The sequence below is a fragment of the Urocitellus parryii genome, chromosome 12, assembly GCF_045843805.1.
Source record: "Urocitellus parryii isolate mUroPar1 chromosome 12, mUroPar1.hap1, whole genome shotgun sequence".
Classification (NCBI taxonomy): Eukaryota; Metazoa; Chordata; class Mammalia; order Rodentia; family Sciuridae; genus Urocitellus; species Urocitellus parryii.
In genome coordinates this window covers 55529919-55555642 of record NC_135542.1, presented here as the reverse complement: position 1 = coordinate 55555642, position 25724 = coordinate 55529919, and the positions used below count along the sequence as shown (strand labels likewise).

The following is a 25724-nucleotide window of genomic DNA, read 5'->3' as shown; positions in this document are numbered from 1 at the left end:
AGTTTTTAAAATCCTTCAGGTCTGCTTTCTGTTCCTGATTCTCCCAGTTAACCTGCTAAAATCTGTCAGCAAAATCCATGCCATTGCTCGAATACTGTGCTGCTTTGAAATTTCCACTGCCAGATTAGTTAGTCAATCACTTTAAACGTCAGCCTCATGCAGTCTCAGGACATGGGCAAAACGTAGACCAAGTTCTTTGTCAGAATATAACATGAATGGCTTCTAGTCCAATTCTAAATAGAATCCCAATTCCCCTCTAAAACCTCATAAGTACAGTGTTTACTGTCTGCATTCTGGTCTTCTGCATTCCCACCGGAATCACCCATTCAGCTCCACTTACAACATTCTAAATTTTTTCTATCATGCGTCTCCAAACTTTTCCAAACTCATCCTACACACCAGCTCCAAAGGTTTCTGATCACATGGTTAGGTTAGTCATAGAAATGACTTCACTTCTAGGTACAATTTCCTCGTGAGCTTTGCATCACTGTGATTGAAATGCCTGACAAGGAAACCTCAGAGGAGGAAAAGTTTATCTTGGTTCATAGTCTCAGAAGTTCAGTCCATGGTTTACTGACTCCATTGCCTGGGTCCAAGGTGAGACAGAACATCACAATGGGAGGATGTGCAGAGGAGTTCTGCTCCATTTGTGGTAAACAGGAGGCAGAGAGGAAGAGGAGAGGAAATCGCAAACCCCCAGCAACCCACCTCCAGTCATGCCCCACCTGCCAGCAGCTAACCACCTAGCTAATCCAAACCAGGATGGGCTGATTACCTGACAGCTCTCACAGTCCAACCAGTTTTACCTCCAAACATTCCTTCATTAACCTAGGGGCTTTTAGGGACATATTTAAAACATACCAAGAAATAATACAGATATTATAAGATTTTAAAAAGTTCCCTACATATTGATTATGCCTTTAAAATCTCAACACAGTTTAATACATCCTATAAGTAGGTACTGCTTTGAGAGATTTCAAAGGCCACTCTTCATGTGTAAGTCTCCCTCGTTGAGCCACCATGACACCACAGCTTCTGAAATTGTCATCCTTTATATTGCTCCTTTGAGTTAACAAGTCAATGATTCTGTTACCGCTGTTGACCGGTGACGAGTCCTTGCTTCCCCGATGTTGAAGAATAACACCAGAGAAGCACGCCGAGGCAAGGTCAGAGGAGAAATTAGAAGTTTATTAAAGGACAGCAGAAAAGACTTCTCCCGGAGGAAGAAGGGGACCCAGGAGGTGGAATCCGTGGAAGGGCTGTTGTCTCCCCTTTTTATAGTTTTGGTGATGGAATGTAGGTGGGAAGGCCCGAGGGGTGGGACACAGGTGGGCCAAAGAAGTAGTCTGAGCAGGAAGGACTTTTGGGATGGGCTTATCACTTCTCTGGGATGGGCTATCTCCAAATCTGTTGGGGGCTATTCATTAATACTTCTTCCAGGTGGACTTTGGCCTAGGGCCTTTTCGGGACTTCATTAACATTCCATGAATTGTCCTGTGTTTTCCCTGAGTCATTCCCAGCATGGCCTCCATTTTAGATTCACTCGATATTAGACCCGATTTACCTAACTACACTGACTACCTAACTTTAAATCTGGCTTCAATTCCTTAAAATGAAAGCATATTATGTGGCAAAGTGTCCAGATAAATATCCTTTTTAATAGCCATTGAGTCTGAGGTTAAGTCTCGCGAGAACATCATGTAATCCCTTAACCCTCCCCCTCCTCTCTGAAGGGCGCCAAGCCTAAGAGCGCCAAATTCAAGTTTTCTCGACCAATCGAGTTCTGAGTCACCCTGCCAATCAGCGCCCGCCCGGTCATCTGTGCAAGCCTTCTTAAGCTGAAGCTTGCAAACTGGCGTCCTCTGCCCTCCTCCTCTCTTCCTCTCTGCCCTCTTCCTCTTCTTTCTCTCCTCTATCTGCTCTTCCTCTCTCTCTGCCCTCCTCCTCTCCTCTCCTCTCTGCCTCTCCTTTTCTTCCCCTCCAGGCAGCCCCCCAATAAATCTCTTGGTTGAATCTCCGCCTCGGGTGAGTCACTCGCCTTTCAGATGTCACCTTTCTCATTCTCAATATTGGTAATTTATATCTCTCACTTTCCCCCTGATATGCATGACTAGAGCTTTATCAATTTTATTGATATTTTCAGAGAACCAGATTTTGTTTTCATTGTGTTTATGAATTTTCTGTTTCTTACTTGTTTTATACTTTGATCTTTGTTATTTCTTCTGCTTGTTTTGGGTTTAATTTGCTCTCCTTTTGCTAACTTCTTAAGGTGAAAGTTGAGATTATAGAGTGAGACCCTCTCTTTCTTTTAATATGGACCTTTATTGTTGTGAATCTCACCCTAAATATTGTTTATGATACCACAAATTCTAATATATTTTATTTTAATTCACTAAAGATTAACTTTTTTTTCTTTGCTTATTCTCTTACTCATAGGTTACTTAGAAGGGTGTTAATTAATTTCCAAATACTTAGGGATTTTGTTTTTAATTTCTAACTTTATTATTACTTTATATGACAGAAATCCTCTTAAAATTATTGAATTTGGTAAATGTTCTGTGTACATGTGAAAGAATGGTTATACTGCTTACCTAATAATCTTAATTGGATGGTCAGATATGTGTCTTATTGGATGTTAAATAGGTTTGTATTCCCATAAATATGTTTGAGCTCTATTTTGGAATGCAGTTAAATTACTTGGAAACAATCTGATCCTTTCATGTATTCATCTGATTTGTTAGGTGGTCCCCAAAGAATCCTAGTGCTAGGCCACCTAATGCTCCTCTCTAGCAAGGCTCTTTTGTGTGCTCTACCAAATGTGTCATATATTATGGGTTTTTCTATCTGACTGGTGAAAGTGGCTCATAATCCTGGCCACATGTAAGCATTTGTGCTGTTCCTTTTGATCTTTTTGGTGGGTTCTTTCCCCACAAATGCATGAAATAGCGCTCTGATGAATGTGCTTGAAAAAGACCCTCTGTAGGCTTCTACATGTCTCTCTCCTCTTCGGCCTGGATGATAAATCCAATTTCTGTTATCCAGTATTGACTGGAAGCATAAATCTCTCCAGTGGGATTTAACATTTATTTTTGATAATTTAATAATCTACAACCCTGACTGATTTGTTAGTGTCAGTGGCCTCTGCTTGTATTTGTGTCATGTTTAAACTGAATGGTTTGTATTTATAAACTTTCCATCAATTTTTTCAGGTATCTGCTCTGTTCCATTGTGACTCTATTTTTTTTTTCCACCAGAGAACATGGAATGTTAATATTGTTGTGCGGGTACAGTCTTGGAGCCTGCAAACAGGGAGAACTGGCACTGTACATACTGTGCCATGTGTTTCTCCACTGAGGATGTATTTGGAGAGGAGCTTAATTCTAGAGAAAATAAGTTAAATAATGGTAGGATCTCTTGCTTCTCCTGTGGGGGAGAGAAAGGGTACATTTATCTATTGATTTTTGTATTCTTGGGGCCTTGTAAAATGTTTTAGGGGGAGTATTTGCCCAGGAAAGTGAAGGGATTTCTATCTTTCTCTGCAACTGCTCTTTGGATAATATGTAGCATTTGCCTGTCTCCCCTTACAGTGTGAATGTGAGGTGTCCCCTCAAAAAACCATGTTAGACAATGCAGGAATGTTCAGAGGTAAAATTATTAGTTTATGAGAGCTGCAATATATTCAGTGGATGAACCCATTGATGGATTAATAATTTGAATGAACTAACTGGGTAGTATCTGGAGGCAGGTAGGGCATGGCTGGAGGAAGTGAGTGGCTGGCAGCATGCCCTTGGGGATTATGTATCTTCTCCCTGGCTCCTAATTCCCTCTCTATTATTCCTTACTGTCATGAGCTTTCCTCTGCCATGCTTTTCTGCCATGTGTCCTTCCTCATCTTGGGCCCAGAGAAATGGAGTTGGTCGACCATGGACTGAGACCTCTGAAACCATGAGCCCAAACAAACTTTTTCTCCTCTAAGTTGTTCTTTTCAGGTATCTTGGTCACAGTGATGAAAAACTAACTAATGTATTCCCAAAACTTGGTGTCCATTACCTTTTGATTTTATTTCTATCTGTAGCGCATTTTTGTGGCGAGAATGAGTAACAAGTTCTAGAGGTAATATGTGACAAATTCTGTAGGGCTACAAGATTATAGAGAGGCTACTCAGAGAGAGGGCAAAGACAAAAATAACATATGCATAAAATAATGAGGGAAAGAAGTCAAAAGAGCCACAGTGCAAAGTAGGAAATGTGAGAAAAGATAAAGAGATGAAGCACTTCAGAAAAGATTGGGAGAGTAGAGAGAGTGGTTGCAGGTTTTTCACGGGCTTATCTTGAACAAGTTACACTTGAAGACTAGAGTCTGAAATTGAAACCCTGTCCTTAAGTGACAAGGACTCACTCCCAATTCTGCTATTTCTTTACCTGTGACCTGTGCTAACTTAATCTCACTGTGACTTATTTCCTTCACTGTAAAATAAGAATCATCATCATAATACCTAATTCCTAGGATTGTTACAAAGATTGAGGCACTGAGAATGTTATCTGTTAGCAATATTCAGGCATTATATATGAGTTGTTTGTGGCCCTTTGTTAACCTTTCCCTTACTGGATGTCTGAACTGAAAAAAAAAAAAAGAATTTCGGTGATCTAACATTGCTCTAATAAGGTGTTTTAGTTCCTTATGTAATGAATCAGCACACACAAAAAAGACATTTTTTTTCCTTTCAATATTCTCAAGGCCAAAAGTCTGAAATCAAAGCATTATTAGGGCATTGCTTCTCTGAAAGCTCTGAAGGAGAACCTGTACTTTTCCTCCTCCTCGCATCCCTTGGCTTGTGGTCACATCTCTGCTCCATCTTTACAGTGCCTGCTCCTTTGTGTGTATTTCTTTCTCTGCTTATATCTGTCTTGTATACAGACAAACGAGATTGCATCTAGGGCCCACCTGGATTATACAGGATAAGTTCCTTCTGTTGAGATTCTTAGTTTACTCATGTCTTTTCTCATACTAGATAATACCAAGTATTTTTTTTTTTTACTATAATAAGGTAATATTTACAAGTTCTATGGAATTAGGATATAGACACTTATTTGGGGGTCACCATTCAGCCCATTTCACAAGATACCGTTATAAAGTGAGCTTGAACTGGCTGCTCCACTGGCTCATTCTGTGTTCACTCACCCTTGTGCTTGGCCTGAGCATCTCATTCTCCAACACGTCCCAGACCATGATTTACATAACAGGCACCAACTTTGTATTCAGTTAAGTGAGTATTGATTTTCAATGATCAGGTTATTTCTTTGCAGTGACCCAGGGAACTGGGCAAAGGTTCAACAAGGATAGGCCTCTTGGTGGGCTTGCCTCGGAAGAGAGGAATTTGGAGGGAAACTCTATTTTATGCTCAAACCACATCAATTATGGATTTACAATCAGAAAACTGTGATGCTTATTTCAAAAGAGAACAGTGAAATTCCATATTAATTAGGACTCTTTCAGTTTCAAGTGACCAGAAAACTAACTTGAGTAAGTTTGGGTGACACCCTAACATATGAATTCTCATAACTGGGAAATATCAGCTTCAGGCTTAGATTGAAGCAATGGTTCCAAAGATACCATCAGGACCTGGTTTCTCTCTAGTTCTTTTTGCTCTACTTTTACTGGCTCTCCCCCCGCCCCCCAGAAAGGCTATCCTTTGTTGGGGGTTAAGACTACTGAAGTATGTAAGACCATACTCCTTATCAGGTTCAAGACTCATGGAAAAGAACAGTCCTAGAAAAAATGTTAACAAAACTTTACTGTTTTTTTTTTTTTGTTGTTCATTCCCAAGATAGTGTGATAAGACCAGCTCCTGTCTGGAAAGCATGACCCTGTTCTGTTGCACACCAGAGTGACTATAGTTCATAATAATATATTTTAATACTAATACTATACACTAATACTAGTATATTTTAAAATAGAATAAAAGACTCTGAATGTATCACTATAGAGAAATGATGAACATTGATACTTTAGGTGATGGATATGCTAATTACCCTGGTTTGTTAATTACACAATGCATATACAGGCATCAAAACATTGCATTGTACCCCATACATTCTACAGTTATTGTGTATCAGTTAAAAAGACAATAAAAATTTAAAAATGTGTTATTTAATTTCCCCAAATTTGTAAATTTCCTGGTTTTATTTTATTATTGATTTCTAATTTCATCCTGTTTTGGTCACAGAAGATGGTATCTATCTGCTTAAATCTATTGAGAACAAATTGTCCCATGCACATTTGAAAAGAATGTGTGTGCTGTCCTTGGCTAGAGTGTTTTATGTATGCCTGTTAGATCTAGTTGGTTTGTTGTGTTAGGTCCTCTACTTCAATGTTTATGTTCTAACTGGCCACCTGATCCATTTCTGAGAGTGGTGTATTGAATTCTTCAACTATTACTGCACAAGTCTTTTTCTTCTTTAAGTTCTTGCTTCATATATTTGGATGGTCTGTCATTATGGGTATAAATGCTTATAATTATCATATCTTCTTGTTCTGTAGAAACTTTTAATATTAATGTGCTTTAAATCTTATAACATTTTTGATTGTCTATTTTACCTGCTATTAAATATATTCAATCCTGTTCTTTTTTTCTATTTGTCTGAAACATCTCCTTCCTTCATTTTCAATCTATTCAAGTCTTTAGATGGAAGATGAATCTCTTGACAGCATATATTTGAATCATTTTAAAAAATCTATTTGCCAACTTTGATTATCTTTTGATCAAAAAGTTTAATCCATTTTCACTTAAAGTAATTATTGGTAAGTAGGGACTTCTATCATTTTGAGAGTTATTTTCTATATGCCTCATACCTTTTTGTGTTTAGTTGATTTTTCATGGAAAAATATTTAAGTTACTTTCTTGTTTTCTTTTGAATGTACCCTATAGCTATTTTCTCTATGGAGACAATTGGGATTACATTTCATATCCTAAGGTTATAGCTCTGTAACTTGAATTTATACCAGTTTGACTTCAATAGTATAGAAAACCTCCGCTCCTTTGACAGCTCCCTCCCTACCCTTTTTGGTTGTCAAAGTCACAAATTATGTGTTTATACATTTTTGTGCTCCAAAGCACAAACTAATAGTTCTCTGAAATGCATTAGCCTCTTAAATTATATAAAAAACATGTGGAGTTATAAAACAATGTCACAATAGTACTAGCTTTTTAAACTAATAATTATTTATAAAAAAATCTATCAGTGTTTTAAATTATATAGAAAAAGAGCAGTTACACACCTCTGTTGTTCTGCTACTTTTATGTAATAGCCATGCATTTACCTTTACTGTATTTCTTTATGTAGCTTCTTGTTACTTTCTAGTAGTGGTTTTTGAAAATTATTTACAAATGCATAATAATTACACCTAACAGTGGGATTCATTGAAACATTTGTACTTGCACATAATAAAATTTCTCCCCAATACCTGCCCTTGTTCTTCACTCCTCCCTTCTCATAACCTCTACCTCTGCCCTACAGGTCTCCTTTCTATTTTCCCTCCTTTCTATTTTCACGAGATTTCTTTTTTTTCTTTTTTCTCTCTAGTTTCCACATATGAGAGAAAACAAACGATCCTTAACTTTCTGAACCTGGCTTGTTTTGCTTAACACAGAGCTCTCCACTTCTACTTTTCTGCCTGCAAATGACATAATTCTTTATATTCATAATATTGTGCCATATTCTACTTTATGGCACAATAATATAAATTTATGTACACAAATATATAATAATATACATATAATACATGTTACTTTATATATAAAATGTGTGTGTGTGTGTGTGTATATATATATATATATATATATATATATTTTTTTTTTTTTTTTTCTTTATCCATTGATCTGTTGATGGGCACCTAGCCTGGTTCTATAACTTCCCTATTGTGAATTGCACTGCTACAAACAGATATGCATGTATCATTATAATATGCTGGGGCTGGGGTTGTGGCTGAGTGGTAGTGTGCTTGCCTAGCATGCTTGACGCACCGGGTTCCATTCTCAGCACCACATACAAATAAATAAAATAAAGATCCATCAATAACTAACAAATATTTAAAAAAATTATATGCTGACTTTAATTCTTTTGGATAAATATGTGGGAGTGGAATAACTAGGTTACATAGTGGTTCTATTCCTAGCCATTTGAGGAAACTCCATTCTGATTTCAATAGTGGCTAACTACTTTACATTCCTACTGACAGTGTGTAAGTGTTCCTTTCTCCCTTATCCTCAGGAGCACTCATTGTTATTATTCTTTTTGTACTGGAGATAGAGTCCAAGGGTACATTATCACTGAGTTACATTCCCAGACCTTTTTATTTTTATTTTTTAAATTTTGAGACAAGTGCTCCCTAAATTGCTGAGGTTGGCCTTGAACTTGTGTTTCTCCTATCTCTGCCTTCTCAATTGCTGGGATTACAGCTATAGGCCACCATGCCCAGTATTAGTTGTGTTCTTGAGGATCATCATTCTGACTGAAATGAGATAGAATTTCATTGTGGTTTTGATTTGAGTTTCTTTGATTGTGAAAGATATTTTTAAATATATTTGTTATCTGTTTATACTTCTTTTGAGAACTGTCCATTTAGTTAATTTGACCATTGATTGATTGGGTTATTTTCTTGGTGTTGAGATTTTTGAGTGCTTTATATATTCTGGATTATATATATTTATATATTATATAAAATTTTATATTCTCTGTTGGAAGAATAGCTGGCAAAGATTTTCTCCTATTCTGTGGAATCTCTCTTCATGATTTTTATTATTTTCTTTGCTGTGTAGAAGCATTTTAGTTCAATCCCATCCCTTTATTAATTGTTGGCATTTTCTGGGATTTAGACATACTATTGAAGAAGTCACAGTCTGCATCTATATGTTTTATTGCTTACCCTATGTTTTCTTCTAGAGGTTTCAGAGTTTCTGGTCTAATTCCTAGATCTTTGATCCATTTTGAATTTGTGCAGTGGGAGCCATTGGATCTAGTTTCATTCTTCTACATATGAATATTCAGTTTCCTTAGCACCATTTATTAAAAAGACCATCTTTTCTCCACTGCATGCTTTTAATGCCTTTGTCAAGTATCAAATGACTGAAGCTGTGTGGTTTTGTCTCTGTGTCTTCTATTCCAGTGGTTTGCCTATCTGTTTTTATGCCAGTGCGATCCTGTTTTTGTTATAATAGCTCTGTAAGTAATTTGAAATCAGGTATTGCTATACTTTCAATATTGCTCTTTTTGTTTAGGATTGTTTTAGCTATTTGGGGGTCTTCTGTTCTTCCCTATAAATTTTAGGACTATTTTTTTTTCTAGTTCTGTGAAGAACGTAATTTGTATTTTGATAAAAACTGCATTGAATCTCTACATCCTTTTAGGCAATATGGCCATTTAAACAATATTAAATCTGCATATCCATGAACATCAGAGATCTTTCCATCCTCTAGTGTCTTCTTCTATTTCATTTTCAATGTTCTGTAATTTTTGTTGTATAGATTTTTCACTTCTTTGGCTAGATTTATTCCTAGGTATTGTATATTTTTAGGCTATTGTGAATGTAATTGTTTTTCTGATCTCTTTCTCAGCAAGTTCATTATTGGCATTTAGAAGAGTTATTGATTTTATGTGTTGATTTTTGTGTCCTGCTGCTTTACTGAATTTGTTTATCAGATCTAAAATGTTTATGGTGGCATCTTTGGAGTCTTCTGAGTAGAGGATCAAATCATCTGCAAATTGGGACAATTTGACTTTTTCTTTTCCTATTTGTATTCCTTTTATTTCCTTCTTTTCCCAAAATGTTCTGTCTAAAATTTCAAGTTTTATAATGAATATGAGTGGTTAAAGTAGATCTTCTCCTCTTATTTCTGATTTTAGAGAGAATGCTTTCGATTTTGTCCCCATGCAGTATGATGCTGGCTTTGAGTTTGTCATACACAACATTTACAATATGGAAGTAACTTCCTTCTATCCCTAGTTTCTTCAGGATTTTTGTCATAAATGGGTGCTGAAACTTTTGGAAGGCTTTTTCTGCATCTATTGGGATGTTCATGTGATTTTTATTTGGTCCTATTTATGTGATATACTATGTTTATTGATTAACATCATAGTATATGATTTTTGTATATTGATCATAGTATATAATTTTTGTAATATGTCATTGCATTTCATTTGCTAATATTTTATTAAGAATCTTGGTATATATATTTATCAGGGATTTTTTTTTGTATTTAGTTTTCTTGTCATCATGTGTCCTTATCTGGCTTGATATCAAGATGATGCTGGGTTTGTAGAATGAGTATGGTAGTGTTCATTCTCTTTTTCTCTACTTCATGGATCTGAGGAACATTGACACTAGATCTTATTTAAATATCTGGTAGTATTCAGCAGTGAATCCATCTGGTGCTGGGGTTTTCTTTGTTGCAAGACTTTTTATTACTGCCTCAATCTCATTGCTATTTATTGGTCTGTTTAGGTTTTCTACACCCTCTTGGTTCAATTTTTATAGGTCATATGTGTTAAGAAATTTATCTATTTCTTCTAGACATTCCAATTTATTGAAATGTGAGTTTTAAAAATAGTCCCTACTGATACTCTAGATTTCAATTATGTCTGTTTTGATAACTTCTTTTCATTCCTTAAATTTTATTAATTTGGGTCTTCTCTTTTTCTTTGTGTTACATTGACTAAGAGTTTACCAGTTTATCTCTTGTCTGTTTATCTTTCCAAAGAACCCACTCTTTGTTTCAGTGAACCTTTGTAATTTTTTATTTATCTAGATCATAAATTTTGACTCTGATATTTATTATTTATTTCCTTCTACTAACTTTGGTATTGGTTCAATCTTGTTTTCCTAAGTTCTTGAGATGCATCATTAGATTATTTATTTGGAATCTTTCTGATTTTTTTTTTACAAACACATTTATAACTATAAACTTGCCTCTTAAAAGTGGCTTTATTGTATCCCAGATATTTTGGGATACAATAAGTTGCATTTCTATTCTTGTTTGATTTGAAGAATTCAGTCAGAGAAATGCAAATCAAAACCACCCTAAGATACCATCTCACTCCAGTAAGATTGGCAGCCATTAGGAAGTCCAACAACAACAAGTGCTGGAGAGGATGTGGGGAAAAGGGTACACTTGTTCATTGTTGGTGGGACTGCAAATTGGTGCAGCCAATTTGGAAAGCAGTATGGAGATTTCTTGGAAAGTTGGGAATGGAACCACCATTTGACCCAGTTATTCCCCTTCTCGGTCTATTCCCTAAAGACCTAATAAGAGCATGTTACAGGGACACTGCTACATCGATGTTCATAGCAGCACAATTCACGATAGCAAGATTGTGGAACCAGCCTAGATGCCCTTCAATAGATGAATGGATAAAAAAAATGTGGCATTTATACACAATGGAGTATTACTCTGCATTAAGAAACAACAAAATCATAGAATTTGGAGGGAAATGGATGGCATTGGGGCAGATTTTGCTAAGTGAAGCTAGCCAATCCTTAAAAAACAAATGCCAAATGACTTCATTGATATAAGGGGAGTAACTAAGGACAGGGTAGGGACGAAGAGCTAGAGAAGAAGATTAACATTAAACAGGGATGAGAGGTGGGAGGGAAAGGGAGAGAGAAGGGAAATTGCATGAAAATGGAAGTTGATCCTCAGGGTTATACAAAATTACATATAAGAGGAAAGGAGGGGTAAGAGAAGAATAATACAAGTGGAAGAAATGATTTACAGTAGAGGGGGTAGAGAGAGAAGAGGAGAGGGGAGGGGAGGGGAGGGGGGATAGTAGAGAATAGGATAGACAGCTGAATACATCAGACACTAGAATGGCAATATGTAAATCAATGGAAGTGTAACTGATGTGATACAGCAATCTGTATACGGGGTAAAAACGGGAGTTCATAACCCACTTGAATCAAACTGTGAAATATGATATATTAAGAACTGTGTAATGTTTTGAACTACCAACAATAAAAAAAATAAAAAATAAAAAAAATAAAAATTTATCCCTGATTTCTGCATTGACCCACTCATCTTTCAAAAGTGTATTGTTAAATATCTGTGTGTTTATATAGTTTCTTTTGCTTTTGATTTCTAATTTCATTCCATTGTGATTTGATGAGATGCAAGGAATTATATCAGTATTTTTGTATTTGTTAAGATTTGTTTTGTGGCCTAAAATATGGTCCATTTTGAAAAAAGTCCATGAGCTTTTTAAAGAAAATATTCAACTGTTGTTGAATGAAATATTCTGTAGCTGTCTTTTAAGTCCATTTGATCTATAGTGTGTTTTATCTCTGACATGTCTTTACTGATTTCATTTCTAAATGAGAGAGGTATATCGAAATCACCCTGTTATTACTTGTGGATCTCTCTGAACCTTTATGTTGATTAGTGTAATTAGCTTTACTAATGTTTGGGGTATAAATATTCACTGTTATTATAATTTCTCATTGGAGTGTTCCTTTTACCATATGAAGTGACTTTTTGTGTCTCTCCTAATTTCTACTTAAAGTTTGCTTTGTCAGACATGAGAGCAGCTACTCCTGCTTGCTTTTGAGCTCCATTTGCATGCAATATCATTTCCCATCCTTTCACTTTCAGCCTGTTGATATCTTCCAGTGAGGTGTAGCATATAGTTGGGTCTTCTTTTTAAAAAATAGTTATCTGCCGGATTATGTCTTTTTTTTCAAATATTTTTTAGTTGTACTTGGACACAATAACTTTATTCTATTTATTTTTATGTGATGCTGAGGATTGAACCCAGCCCCTTGCAGGTGCTAGGTGAGCACTCTATCACTGAGCCATAACCTCAGCTAGTTTAAGTCTTTTAATTAGAGAATTAAGGTCATTTACATTTACTGGTAATATAGAGAGGTGTTTATTTCTTCCTGCCATTTTGATTTATTTTTGATGCTTGATTCAAACCTAATTCTCATTTGCTTATCTATTCTTCTAATGGAATTTATTTTTCCCAAGTTCTCTTGTTTTTTTTATCTTTTGTCTGTAAAATTCCTTTAATTTTCTTCTTCAATGCTAGCTTAGTAGTCATGAATTCCTTTAGTTTATACTTATCTTGGAAAGTTTTTATTTTCCCTTTGATTCTAAAGGATAGCTCTGGGTCTAGCAATCTTGGTTGGCAATTAGTTATTTTCTTTGGGTGTTTGAAATAACATTGTTCAAAGCCCTCCTGGATTTGGGGATTTTTTATTAGAAATCTTATGCATTTCTGATTGTTGTTACTCTAAATGTGACCTAGTGTCTATCTATTATTGCTTTTAAAGTTCTTTCTCTGGTCTGAATTTTTGACATTTTAATTATAATGTGTCATGGAGAGGACTTTTTTCCGGTCTTATCTATTTGGGACTCTAAATGTTTCTAGTATGTGGATGTCCATAATGTTCCCAAGTAGAAATATCAGAAAATATTTCTGCTACTGTTCACTGAAAAGGTTACTGTTGTCATTAGCTTATTTATCTACTTCTTTTTTTCTGCAATGTCAGTGAGTCTTAAGTTTGGTCTCTTAATGTTGTGCCAAAGTTCTTATATATTCTGCTCAGAATTTCTACTTTTTTCTTTAATCCTGTTTGAATGTTCAAGGCTGGCCACCTTGTCTTCAACCTCTGAAATTCTACCATCTACTTGATCTAATGTTTCGGAGAGACTTTCAGTTGAATTTTTTATTTGATTTATTGAGTCTTTCATTTCTAAGATTTCTGTTTTGTTCTTTTCCAGCTTATCTCTTAGTTGAAATGCTCTTTCACATCCTGATTTTCCTTAGCTTTATTCAATCCTTAGCTGTACTTTTAATTCATTGATAATTTTAACAATTTTTAAAAAATTGTTTTCCTGGGATTTCATCAACTTTGACATCTGTGGATTATGTTATTGGGGTTATAACCTTTTGGAGATATTGTTTCCTTGTTTTCCCAGGATTCCTGCATTTCTTTCTTTCTTTCTTTTTTTTTTTTTTTTTTTTTTGGTGGGGGGTACCAGGGATTGAATTCAGGGGTACTTGGCCACTGAGCCACATCCACAGCCCTATTTTGTATTTTATTTAGAATTTAGGGACAGGGTCTCACTGAGTTGCTTAGCACTTTGCTTTTGCTGAGACTGGGTTTGAACTCACAAACCTCCTGCCATAGCCTCCTGAGTTGCTGGGATTACAGGCAGGTGCCATCGCCCAGCAGTTTCCTGCATTTCTGTATTGACATTTGTGCATCTTCTGAAATGGATCTCTCTCTAGCTGTAGTAAGTGGTCTCTTTTTAGGAAGCTGCTTTTTTTTTTTTAAACCAGTTTCCCAGGCCTGGAGTATATATATCTCTGGGTCACAGGACCATGCAGCATGTTCATGATGCTTCTATCAATCTCTAACACCATTATGAAAGGAGGTGATGATCTCCTGTACCCTATAACTTGAGGTCAAACCACAAACTAACGGTCTATAAAAACTTATTTAAATGTTCCCCATAACTTTACTAGTCTAGAAATGCAATAAGGGAGTAATACCCTATAATAGGCTAAAAAGTTAGTTTTAAAGAAAGTAGAGTTGTTATACTATGTAAGTCATGAAAAATAAAAGAGAAAGAAGAAAAGGCATGAAAGGAAAGGGAAAGAAAAGACAGAAAAGAGAAGACAGAAGAAGAAAAAAATGAGTGTTGGAAAAAGAGGGATCAAGAATATAGAAAAGAAGAAGAAAAACATGGAAAGAATAAATCCGATTGACATATTACCATGAAGAACAAAAAAAGAAAAAAGAACAATAGCAACAAAAAACAACCAACCAAATCAAACCAGACAGAAAAATTAAACAAACAAACAACAACAAAAAAAAAAACAACAGGGGTGGAGAGGGAGAGAGACAAAAGAAAAGTGAAGAGAGAGAGAAGAGACAGGGAGAACTTAAAGAGGAATAAAGATTGAATGAATAAATCCCATTAATACTATGACATTGAGGAAAAAAGTTGGGCATGGAGACACACACCTGCAACCCCAGCTGTTCAGGAAACTATTGCAGGAGGGTCACAAGCTCAAGGTCCCTGTTGGGAACCCAAGGACACCCTGCCTCAAAACACAACCAAAAAGGGCTGGGGAAGCAGCTCAGTGCAGAGCATCTTGGGTTTAATCCCCAGCACCATGGAAAAACCCAATGAGATAAAACAATAAAATAAACAAAAAACTAGGATTTGGGAGGGAAGGGAGACAGAAGAGAAAAATGCAAGGAGAGAGAGAGAGAGAGAGAGAGAGAGAGAGAGAGAGAATGAATGAATGACATGAGTGAACACTTCCAATTCACATATTATTTTTTTTAAATATTTTTTTAGTTGTTGATAGACCTTTTTTTTTTCATTTACTTATACATGGTGTTGAGAATCGAACCCAGTGCCTCGTACATATCAGGCAAGCGCTCTACCACTGAGCCACAATCCCAGTCCCCAATTAACATATTATAATATTAAAGAAAAGTACATAAAATTGGATTAAAGAGTTCAATATCAAATAGTGGGGAATCTATTAAATTATAGAAGATCTATTAAATTATAGAAAATAATACCAGGGAAGCAAGAAAAACTAACACTGAAGAGTCCAAAATTACCTTTTGCTGAAGTATTAGAGATGGAGAAATTTCTCCCAGGGTCTTGAAGGGATGATACCAGATATTGGGAGGGGTAGTAGACACTCAGGCTTCAAATGCATAACCTCTGAGTGCCGCTGGGCATGGAGATAGCAACCACACTGGCCCTTTAGTCTGTTCAGCTCTTGACCTGTCTGGATCAGTCATCTGCTTCAAACACTGCCCCAAACTCACGTTCCCATGTTTCCCCATACTGACCTGGTGGCCCACCTCTGGTATGACGCTGTGTGGCTCCAGTATTTCCAGGATGTTCCTGGACACCTACAAGCTCCCAGGAGGGTTTGAGGGAATAACTCTGGTGAAGCTCTGCTGCTGGATCTTTCCCTGGCTCGGGGGGCGTCTTTGTTTCCTGTGGAAAAAGCCATGCTCCTGGGGTTAACTGCAGAGTTCTCTGCGCTTCTCTGGGGGCAGTCAAGTGACTCTGCAAGTCTCAGAATAAATCCTGCTGATTGAGATCTGGACAGTTTAATCTGTTCCAGATTGCAGCTGGAGTGTGTGGGCCTGTCTAGATCTAAATCATCAATTTCAAAGATCCTGCCATTGGCCTGTCACAATCTAGAGCTCTCGGTGGCTTCCGGCCACGGTCTCACTTCTGATAGGGGAATGATGTTTGGTTTGGGCACTCACTAACCAAGCGAAGGAAAGAAAGAGAAGTGAAAGGAAAGAAAAGGAGGTTGTTTGGTCTTTGGGATTAAAAAAAAAAAAAAAAGGGGAGGCAAAAAAAGAAGGAAAAAAAAATGTGTGCTGGGATTTCTGATTTTTCGCAAGGACAGCCTGGACAAAGTTGTCCTTTTTAAGGTTCCCAGCTCTCACCAGCTCCAGAGGAAAGTGTGGCAGGCAGTGCAGACGTGCTCTCCAGCCCTGCTGTGTTGAAACCTCCGCTGCTCACATGGTGTGCCTGCCTAATGACAGAGTCCACATTTCTTGATATCTTTATGATTTCTCTTTTCAGCTCTGCAGAGGGGAGCTTCCTCTCTCCCACTGAGAGGCCGTGTGCTGATGCTGGTGGAGTCTGTTTTCCTTTTCTATCTCTAAAAAACCACTCTTCCTGGGCTTCCCCTGCTGCCTGGGTTGGACCTGTTGGATTTCCAGGCTTCCCTTTGTGGCCCCATCTCACCACGTAGCTGCACACTGATTTAATTGCACTATCAGGCAGCAGCCAGTGTGTCGCGGGTGCTGCTTGTCCACCACTTTAGAAATCTCTCGTGTTTTTTTTCAGTTCGGTGTACAGACCTCCCTCGAGGATTCTTGTAGTACAGATCTATGGTAATAAACTCCTTCTGGTTTTGTCGGAAATGTTTTCTCCCTCTGTTTGAAGTCTAGTTTTGTTATATATAGGATTCTTGGTTGACTGTTTTTTTCCCCCCCTTAGAACTTTAAAAATATCAGCCCAATTGCCTTTCACCTCTAAATGAAAAATCTGTGGATGATCTTACTGAGTGTCCCTTTTATGTGATGAGTGACTTCTCTTTTGCTATTTTCAAAATTTCTCTTTGTAGGACTGGGGTTGTAGCTCAGTGGTAGAATGCTTTCCTAGCATGAGTGAAGCACTGGGTTCAATCCTCAGCACCACAGAAAAATAAGTAAATAAATAAGGTATTGGAGGGGCTGGAGTTGTGGCTCAGCAGTACAGCACTTGTCTTGCGCATGCGAGGAACTGGGTTTGATCCTCAGCACCACATAAAAATAAATAAACAGAATAAAGGTATTGTATCCCTCTACAACTAAAAAACAAAAGTTTCTCTTTGTCTTTGGAAAGAGAAATCATATGTATCAGTGGGGCCTCTGAATTCATCTTGGAGTTTATATTAATATATTATATTAATATGTTTATATTAATATCTTTGATCACATTTCAGCCATTATTGCTTCAAATGTTCTTCTCACCAGTTTCTTTTTCTCTTCTGGGACTCACACAATGTGTATGTTGGTTCCCTTGATGGTATCTCACAGGTCCCTTGGGTTCTATTTTATTTATTTATCTTTTGAGTAACATTTTTTTTTTAAATTAGAGCATTATAGTTATACATAGTAGTTGGGTTCATTTTGACAAAATCATACGTGCTTGTGATTTGAATTACTCCGTTTAATCCCTGTTCCCCCTTTCCCCTCTATCCTATCTCCCCCAGTTATTCTTCCTCTACTCTATTGATTTTTAAAAATTTTTCTTCAATCTTTTTTTTTTCTTTCTGTTCCTCAGACTCAATAATTTCTAAATAATTTCTATTGTTCTATATTTAGGTATGCTGATTCTTGTTTTTGCCTGCTTAATTTGCCTTTGAATTGAATTTCTCCAGTGAATTTTTCTTTCTTTCTTTTTTCTTTTTTTTTTTTTTTTGTTTCAGTTATAGGACTTTTCAGTGCCAGAATTTCTTTTTGGTTTCTTTTTAGATTTCAATCTCTTTCTTGACATTGCCATTTTGTTCACACATCATCTTATTGACTTTATTCATATATCTTTGAGTTCTTTGAATATGTTCAAGAAAGTTTTTGTTGAGCTGACCTAACATTGGTTTTTTTTTTTTTTTTTTTTTTATATCAGAGATTGAACTCAGGGGCACTCAACCACTGAGCCACATCCCCAGCCCTACTTTGTATTTTTATTTAGAGACAGGGTCTCACTGAGTTGCTTAGCACCTTGCTTTTGCTGAGGCTGGGTTTGAACTCATGATCCTCTTGCCTCAGCCTCCCAAGCTGCTGGGATTATGGGTGTGAGCCACCATGCCTGGCTAGGTCTTTTTCAGTGACAGCTTCTGTTTATTGTTTCCTTAGAGTAGGCCATCTTTTTCTATTTTTTTTTAATATCTTGTGATTTTTTTTTTGAAAAGTGAACATTTTAACAATTTGATAATCTTGGAACTCAGATTCTCCATTTTCCTTTGGATTTGCCTTATTTTGTTATTGTTTTAGATTTTTAAAATCATTTTAGGCTATCACTGTGCAAGGAATCATCTTGATGTATGAACATTAGGTCTTTTATGAGTCTGCATTTCCTCTTGGTTATGTGTAATCACTCTCAAATTTTCCCTATATATTCAGTTGTTTATGAATATTCTCATCTTTACGGTCTGTCTCACAAAAGGGGAAAAAGAGAAAAATAAATGAAATAAAATGAGGCACTGCCTCTTTAAATTCCTTTAAAGTCACATCAGTCAGAGGGCCTACAATAATATGCTTACAATAATGACCAACAATAACTGTCTATCTGTACCTCTGTTATCAGAAGCGAAATCATCTATCCAAGCACACATCCATGATATTTGGAGGGCAAGGTCCTTTTTACCTACATTAGTCCTTTCGAGTTATTCCAAAAACTTTTGCATAGCTACTGCCACAGGGCTGAGTGTGGGTAGCAGGTATCTGCTACTGTGCCTACAGATATAGTTCACTGAAATGAACCACAATTCAAGTTGTGAAGTTGTAAGCCTCCAATAGACTCCAGCATTTCAAAATAAGTTACATTAGACAGATTATGCCAGTATAATTGTTGTCCAGGTGGGGAGACAGATTCATGGTGATTTCTATTCTACTTTCTTCCCAGAATCATCTCCTTGCTTTCTTTTAATTAATGTTTGCATGATATATTACCCCCATTTTCCCTTCCTTCTTTCCTACCTTCCCTCTTTCCATCCTTCTTCTTTTTAACTTTCATCAGGTCTATACTGTCATATTTGGAATGAGTTCTTAACCACTGAGCCATATCCCCAGCCCTTTTAAAAATATTTTGTTTAGAGACAGGATCTCGCTGAGTTGCTTAGGACCTTGCTAAGTTGCTGAGGCTGGCTTTGAACTCACTATCCTCCTGCCTCAGCCTCCTGAGCCACCAGGATTATGGGCTTATGCCACCAGTCCTGGCCTCCAACTGTCTTTCAATTGGTTTATTTGTAAAGCTTTTTTTTAGTACTGGGGATTGATACCAGGGCCCTGTCCCTGCTAGGCAAGTCCTCTTCCATTGAGGTATATCCCCAGTCCTAATTGCTGTACTTACATGATTTACATTTATTGTAATTATTGATATATTAATAATTAAGTCTGACATTTATTTTTGTTTTCTCTTTTTCCATTTTTCATTCTTTTTTATGCTTCCTGTGGGTTACTTGAACATCATTTTAGAATTCCATTTTGATTTATCTGTAGCATTTTTGAGACTATCTCCTGTACAGCTTTTTGGTGGTTGTGCTAGGTATCGTATTATATATACAACACTTTACATAGTTTACAGGTGTTGCTGTTCTACCTGTTAGAGTGTAGAAATCTTACTTTTTATGTTTCTTACCTTCCCCATTTGTAATATAATTGTCGTAAATCTTTCCTGTCCATAATTTAGAATTACAGAATATACTATATTGGCATGCATTGATTTTTTTCCTTTCAGTTTAAGATCTTCCTGGTTCTTGACGACTGATTTGCAAATGAAACCTGGACATTTGGGAGAATTAAAAGAGGCCAAATCTTGTTTAACCCCCGTCCCTCTTTTTTGTGATGAAAATTGAACTCAGCACCTTGTGCATGCTAAGCATGTACTCTTCCAAAGCTGCACCCCCAGGCTTCTGTCTCATCTGTCCCTTCACAGTGCTCTGGCTAGGGAAGAGGGAGCTCCGTCTACCACAGGTGCTGTTAGGTGAGGGTAGACATTCAGGTTCCTTCTTCACCTATCAACATACCTGAATGTGGGGGAGGCTTTTGTTTTGACTGTGTCTGGTGGAAGTTGTTTCCTCTACTAGTCCTTCACTGATATCGGCCTGGCTGAGATTCAGGAGTGTTGACTTTCTCTTCCCAAATGATCTCCACCAACACCATGGAGTAAGGGGTGTATGGCCTCCTTACTGCTGTAAAGTGGTGACTATCCCAACTAGGACTTCTGATACCACCCAGGACAGGAGGATGATATGGGGTACAAGTACTCCATATGTATTTCCTAACACTGTGAGGACATGGGGAGAACTGGTTATTTCCCAGTAGCAGTGAAAGTCCTGGCTCCCTACCAAGCCTCTCTAACATAGCCTTACAGGGGTGTAGAGTGCCTTTCACAGCTCGGTGAAGGGGAATCTAGGCTCCCGACTGAACTTGTTCCATGGGGTGGGAGTGGGGCTGGTCCACTCCTCGCTCCTCACTTGAGCGTTTGGCTGTGGTACAGCAGGTACTGTTTTTGTCTTTCTAGGTTGCCCCTTTTTCTGGTCCTTAGGCTCGAGAGAACATGCTTTGTCTGGGCTTTTTGTCTTGTGCCTGTTGGATTTCATGGTTGCTAACTTCATCAGCTCTAAGTCTAGAACATATGAGGCTAGAAGAAACGCAGAAACTCACTGCCCTGATTTTCTTCAAGTACCAAGGTTTCTAGTGTGTTGATCTTGACCTTGTCATCTTCCAGAATCTTCTTATGTCATATATATATATATATATATATATAGCTGTGCCCAGCTATCGTTCATTCAGTTCCATTGTTGTATTCCCACCTCTGCTTACCTCTTTCACTTTATTTTACTTTGATGGATATTTGGGTGGTTTTTACACTGGGATTATTTTGTTTTAACTCTAAACTTCCCTGTTATTTTAATTATTTTCTTGTTATATTTAAACCTTTGATTTTTCACAGTGTCCTTTGTTATAAGAAGTTTTATACGAATCTAACATTTTTTTCTGATGCAAGTAAATTTACTAAATATCTATCCTCCACAATGTGCATTGTCATTGGTGTTATATACTAACTTACCCCATGTGTCAGTTCTTCTTCTGGGTTTTTGGTTCTGTTCCATTGAAATATTTATTGCTAGGACCATACCGTTTTAGTCATCATAGTTTGTGTGTATGTGTATACATTTCAATTAGACAGAAAAAATTGTTTCACTGTGGCATATTCACAGATGCAAATAACATACTTTGACCATATCCACCCTCTTTTACAGTCCTCCACCCTCCGTTTCCCTCCCCATGATCCCCTTCCTCTTAGAGTTTCCACCTTACACTCACTTTGTCTTTTCACCTCCCCCACCAGCTCCCATATGTGAGAGAAAACAGCAAAACTTGTCATCTGCACTGACATTTTCAAAAGATATTCTGTCACTCCACATGGACAAGTGATACACCAAAAAAGAGGCTTTATATACTTAAGTAAGTTTGAAATCACTGTGTTTATTTACATGTTCATGCCTTGGAGCCTCAACATACTTAAGCATGTGGTGACTCTTCAAAGAACACACCAGGGTGCCACATTCATCATAGAACTAGAGCTCAACTCTGAAGAACAGCTTCCAAAATTTGACAGTTGGATTTTGAAGCTTTGAAAACTGTTATGGTTTGAACCTTGTACCCCAAAAGTTCATGGGTTGGAAACTTAACCCCAAAATTCATATGTTAATTGCTTTTGGAGATTAAACCATAGATGTGTGATTGACTTAATGAATAAATTAATCTATTCATGGATTAATGGGCTATTAAAGGAGTGGCTTTGTTATAGGAACAGCTCTCTGGTACATTAGTTCTGTCTAGCCATGCAATGCCTTCTGCCTTGTTATGATACAGAGAGAAGGTCCTCACCAGATGCTTAGTAGATGCTAGTAAGATGCTGTCTAGACTTCCCACTTTCCAAACCCATAACATAAGTAGACCTCTGTTCTTTACAAATTACACTGTCTCCAGTACTTTGTTATAGTAGCAGAAAATAAACTAAGACAAGAACTGATACTTGATTTTGTAAATTTCACATCCATTGCATACAGATGTCATGAGAGTGAATACACACACACTACAAGCAACCCTACACACCTCCAAGCATTCATTGGACATTTGTAGAACAAAGAACAGATAAGGCTGGAGACTGTCATAGATGACCACAGTTACATTTCAAATATGGATTTCAGCTTCAAAGCCTGTGAGGTTTATCTTAGATCCCTCTATCAAAAGCAGGCAGCCTGAACTTCAGGTTAGAGAACTTGGGTCGTGGTTGCCTTACCTGGAAATGGAATGATAATTCCTTCCCTGTCACCTCCCAAGATTGCTACGAGGATCAAATTAGATAATCTACATAAAAGTATGTTTTGAACGGTAGAGTGGTTAGCAAACAGACATAAATGAGGGTGTTGTGTTACATGAAAGCCAAATTTTATAGATTTAAAATAGTCAAGATGGTCTTGAGGAACTGCACTTACCCCCTTAACAACAGTATTTCCACCTCTCTCCTCTCTTGGCTTGAACATGGCCAACTCTAAAGGATCAGAGACTCTCCACAGACAGATGCTAAACCTTCTCACCTCTACCATTCAGCCTCCTGGCCAGTTGCTGGATCATGAGGACTTTCAATTCTCTGTATTAAAGAGCTGAAGAGGAAAGAAAAGTCAGCTTCCACTTAAACCAAAACTAAAGCCACCGGTGGCTTCCCTCTGTCTGGGCTCAGGCCTCTAGGTCATCCGCAGAGGTCCTTCCTCCCTGCTCAGTCACAACAGCACCTACAATTCATTTCTTTAAGTAAACAATTGGCTTCTCTGTTTCTCACCTCCTTCAAAATACAAATACACTCAAGAGGAAAGAGGAGGTTGTGTCTCTTATACTACCGTGTACATAAGCAAATTCAATTCAGGTTCTTTCCTCCTTCCCCAGAGGGAAATAGAGTCATTATGAAGTGGAACGAGCAAGCATTTCTCAGTCAAAAAGGCCTTGCTTGAAGGGTTCTGCTCTTTCATAACTCCATGATCTTGAACAAATTTCTTCTTCTGTAAATTGAGGTTAATCATACTTCTTTATGATACCTTATAACTTCCTTAGATTATTATAAAAATTAAATAATGCAATGCAAGAAAAAGCATCTGACATAGGATTTCTGCTAAATATTTGTTTCTTCTCAACCTCATGTCCCATGAGAGCTTTGGGAGCCTGAAGAGAGCTTAACCTCTCAAAGGTAACAGGCCCTGCGAAGCTACATAAAGTCATTAGAAAACAGTTGTTTGCCTCTGGATGAAGGTTCATCATTGCTAACAGTGCTCCCCAAAAAAGTCAGAAGATAAAAATCCAAAAACCAGAGCATGATGCTTCCAAATTATACAATGTGCACACTGCACCCTTACCCTCTGGGCCTTCTAAGTTCCAAATACAAAGTTCACAGTCACTGCATCTCATCTGAAGAAGCATGCCTTAGTCAGGGTAGGCTCGTTACTGTCACAAACAACTCCAAAGTACCAAAGCTTCCATGTACTAAAAGCTTGTTCCTAGCTGGCAGCAGAGCACAACACTGTGCAGGGGCAATGCGGCACTCCGCAGTCATTCAGGACCCAGCCTCTCCCAGGGGATCTGCAACTTCTGACCAACAGACAAAGCACAGAGTGTGGGCCATGTAGGTTTTCTTAGGAGGGTCACACTTCAGCGGGAAATGGCATAAATTTTTCCACTTGCATTTCTTTGCCTCTGCCAACTGCAAGGGAGACGGAAACATTGCTTACTGGGCTTTCCAGAGGAAAAAGGTAAAGAAGATTGGTGCATACATCCCAGACAGAAGGTTCTAGAGTACCTGCTGTTAGAATGCTGGAGGTGGTTCAAAATAAGTGTCTCTATGTACAAAAAGATAAAAAATGATCAAAAGGGGAAGAGTCAATTAGCCTGATGGGCTGCAAATCAGTACTGCAGAGCTTGAGGAGAGATTCCCGTTTGCACCTCAGGACAACTTGAGATGCCATTTCCCTGGTCTGGGACCACATCTCTTTAATCCCCTCCTACACTTCTAATGTCAATTTTAATTCTTTTATGTTGATTCTAATACAGAGACTGATAAGTACTCTTTAAATATAAAGTTTTCTATCACTGCTCAGTAAATATTCATTTGAGTGAACTCTCATTGTAAAGGGTTAACCGAAATTGCAAATCCAAATTAAACCAAAGGAAAAAACTTTGAAATTACACATCTTGCATAGACCAACTCATATTTAACTAAGTCTTTCTCAAATATAAATGCTATTGCTAAGATTATCAAGCCAACTGAAGACTTTCCATTATATGAAATTTTAGATTTCATTGTCAATCAAAATAAATTCAAATTTCATATACATGAATACAAAGTTTCCAGGTATTATAATTAGCTGTTCTATTATAGTAGTAACTCCTTCCTTGGCCTCATATCTTCTTTCATCCACTACCCCACTTTTATTTTCTCCTTTATAGCAAAACTCCTCCAAAGAGGTATCTATATTTGCCATTCCTGTGTCTATCCTCCTCTTCTTTCCTCCTCCCCCACAGAAACAAGCTTGGTGAGGCCAGCAGAGACTGGCACATTCCAGCGTGGCGGCCCACTTCAGCTCTCTCCTGCCTTACCAACCTAACCACTTCCTCCTGCTGGACTGGGTCTTCACTCAGCACACCACACTCTTTGGGTTCTTCTATGCCACTGATTTCTCCTTATTTTCCTTTGATGGTTTCTTTTGATCCTCCTGACCTTTAACTACTAGAGCATCCCTGGGGCTCAGGACTTATTATCAATGTGATGATATCCAGTGTCCTACTGCAATAGGGTTGGCAGGTGGGGTGTTGGGGAGGTGTTCAGGTCACAGGGAAGGTGTTTAGCCTCATATGCATGACAGTGGGGTGGGGGGTGAGTCCAGAATCTTCTAAGAATCACAGAATTAAAAATGAGCAAAATAAATGTTTTTTGAAGGATACCTATGAATGTTATAGCATTGTAAAGAAACTGAAGGTGATGATTATTACAAAAGTGAGATAGCCATTATTTCTGGGCATTGAGAATAGGGAGGGCACATGGGACCTCGGGTGGTGACGGTGTTGTTTTTCTTGACTTAGTTACTTTCTGTCTGGGTGTTTATTTGGTAGTTATTCATTAAGCTTCTCACAAAGGTTTATGAACTTTCCTGTTTGACTTTTACGTTGCACTCCATGAAAAATTACAAAAAGTCCAGTTTTAGCCACATGTCTTGGGTACCTTTTTTTGAGTATTTTTATTTTTATGCCCTTCTTTCTAGATGACTCTAGAGTCATAGTTTGTCACATTTATAGGAGTCTCTTTTCTCCAGGGATCCTCCTGTCCACTTCATATACTAGATATAAAGATGCTCTAG

The 25724-nt window shown here is 37.5% G+C and overlaps 1 protein-coding gene across 1 annotated transcript in view; it reads left to right on the top strand.

Annotated features, from left to right (window-relative positions):
- Srd5a2 (steroid 5 alpha-reductase 2) overlaps positions 1-25724 on the top strand; it is a 54707-nt gene that overhangs the window by 9595 nt on the left and 19388 nt on the right. The gene's annotated exons all lie outside the window — the stretch shown is intronic.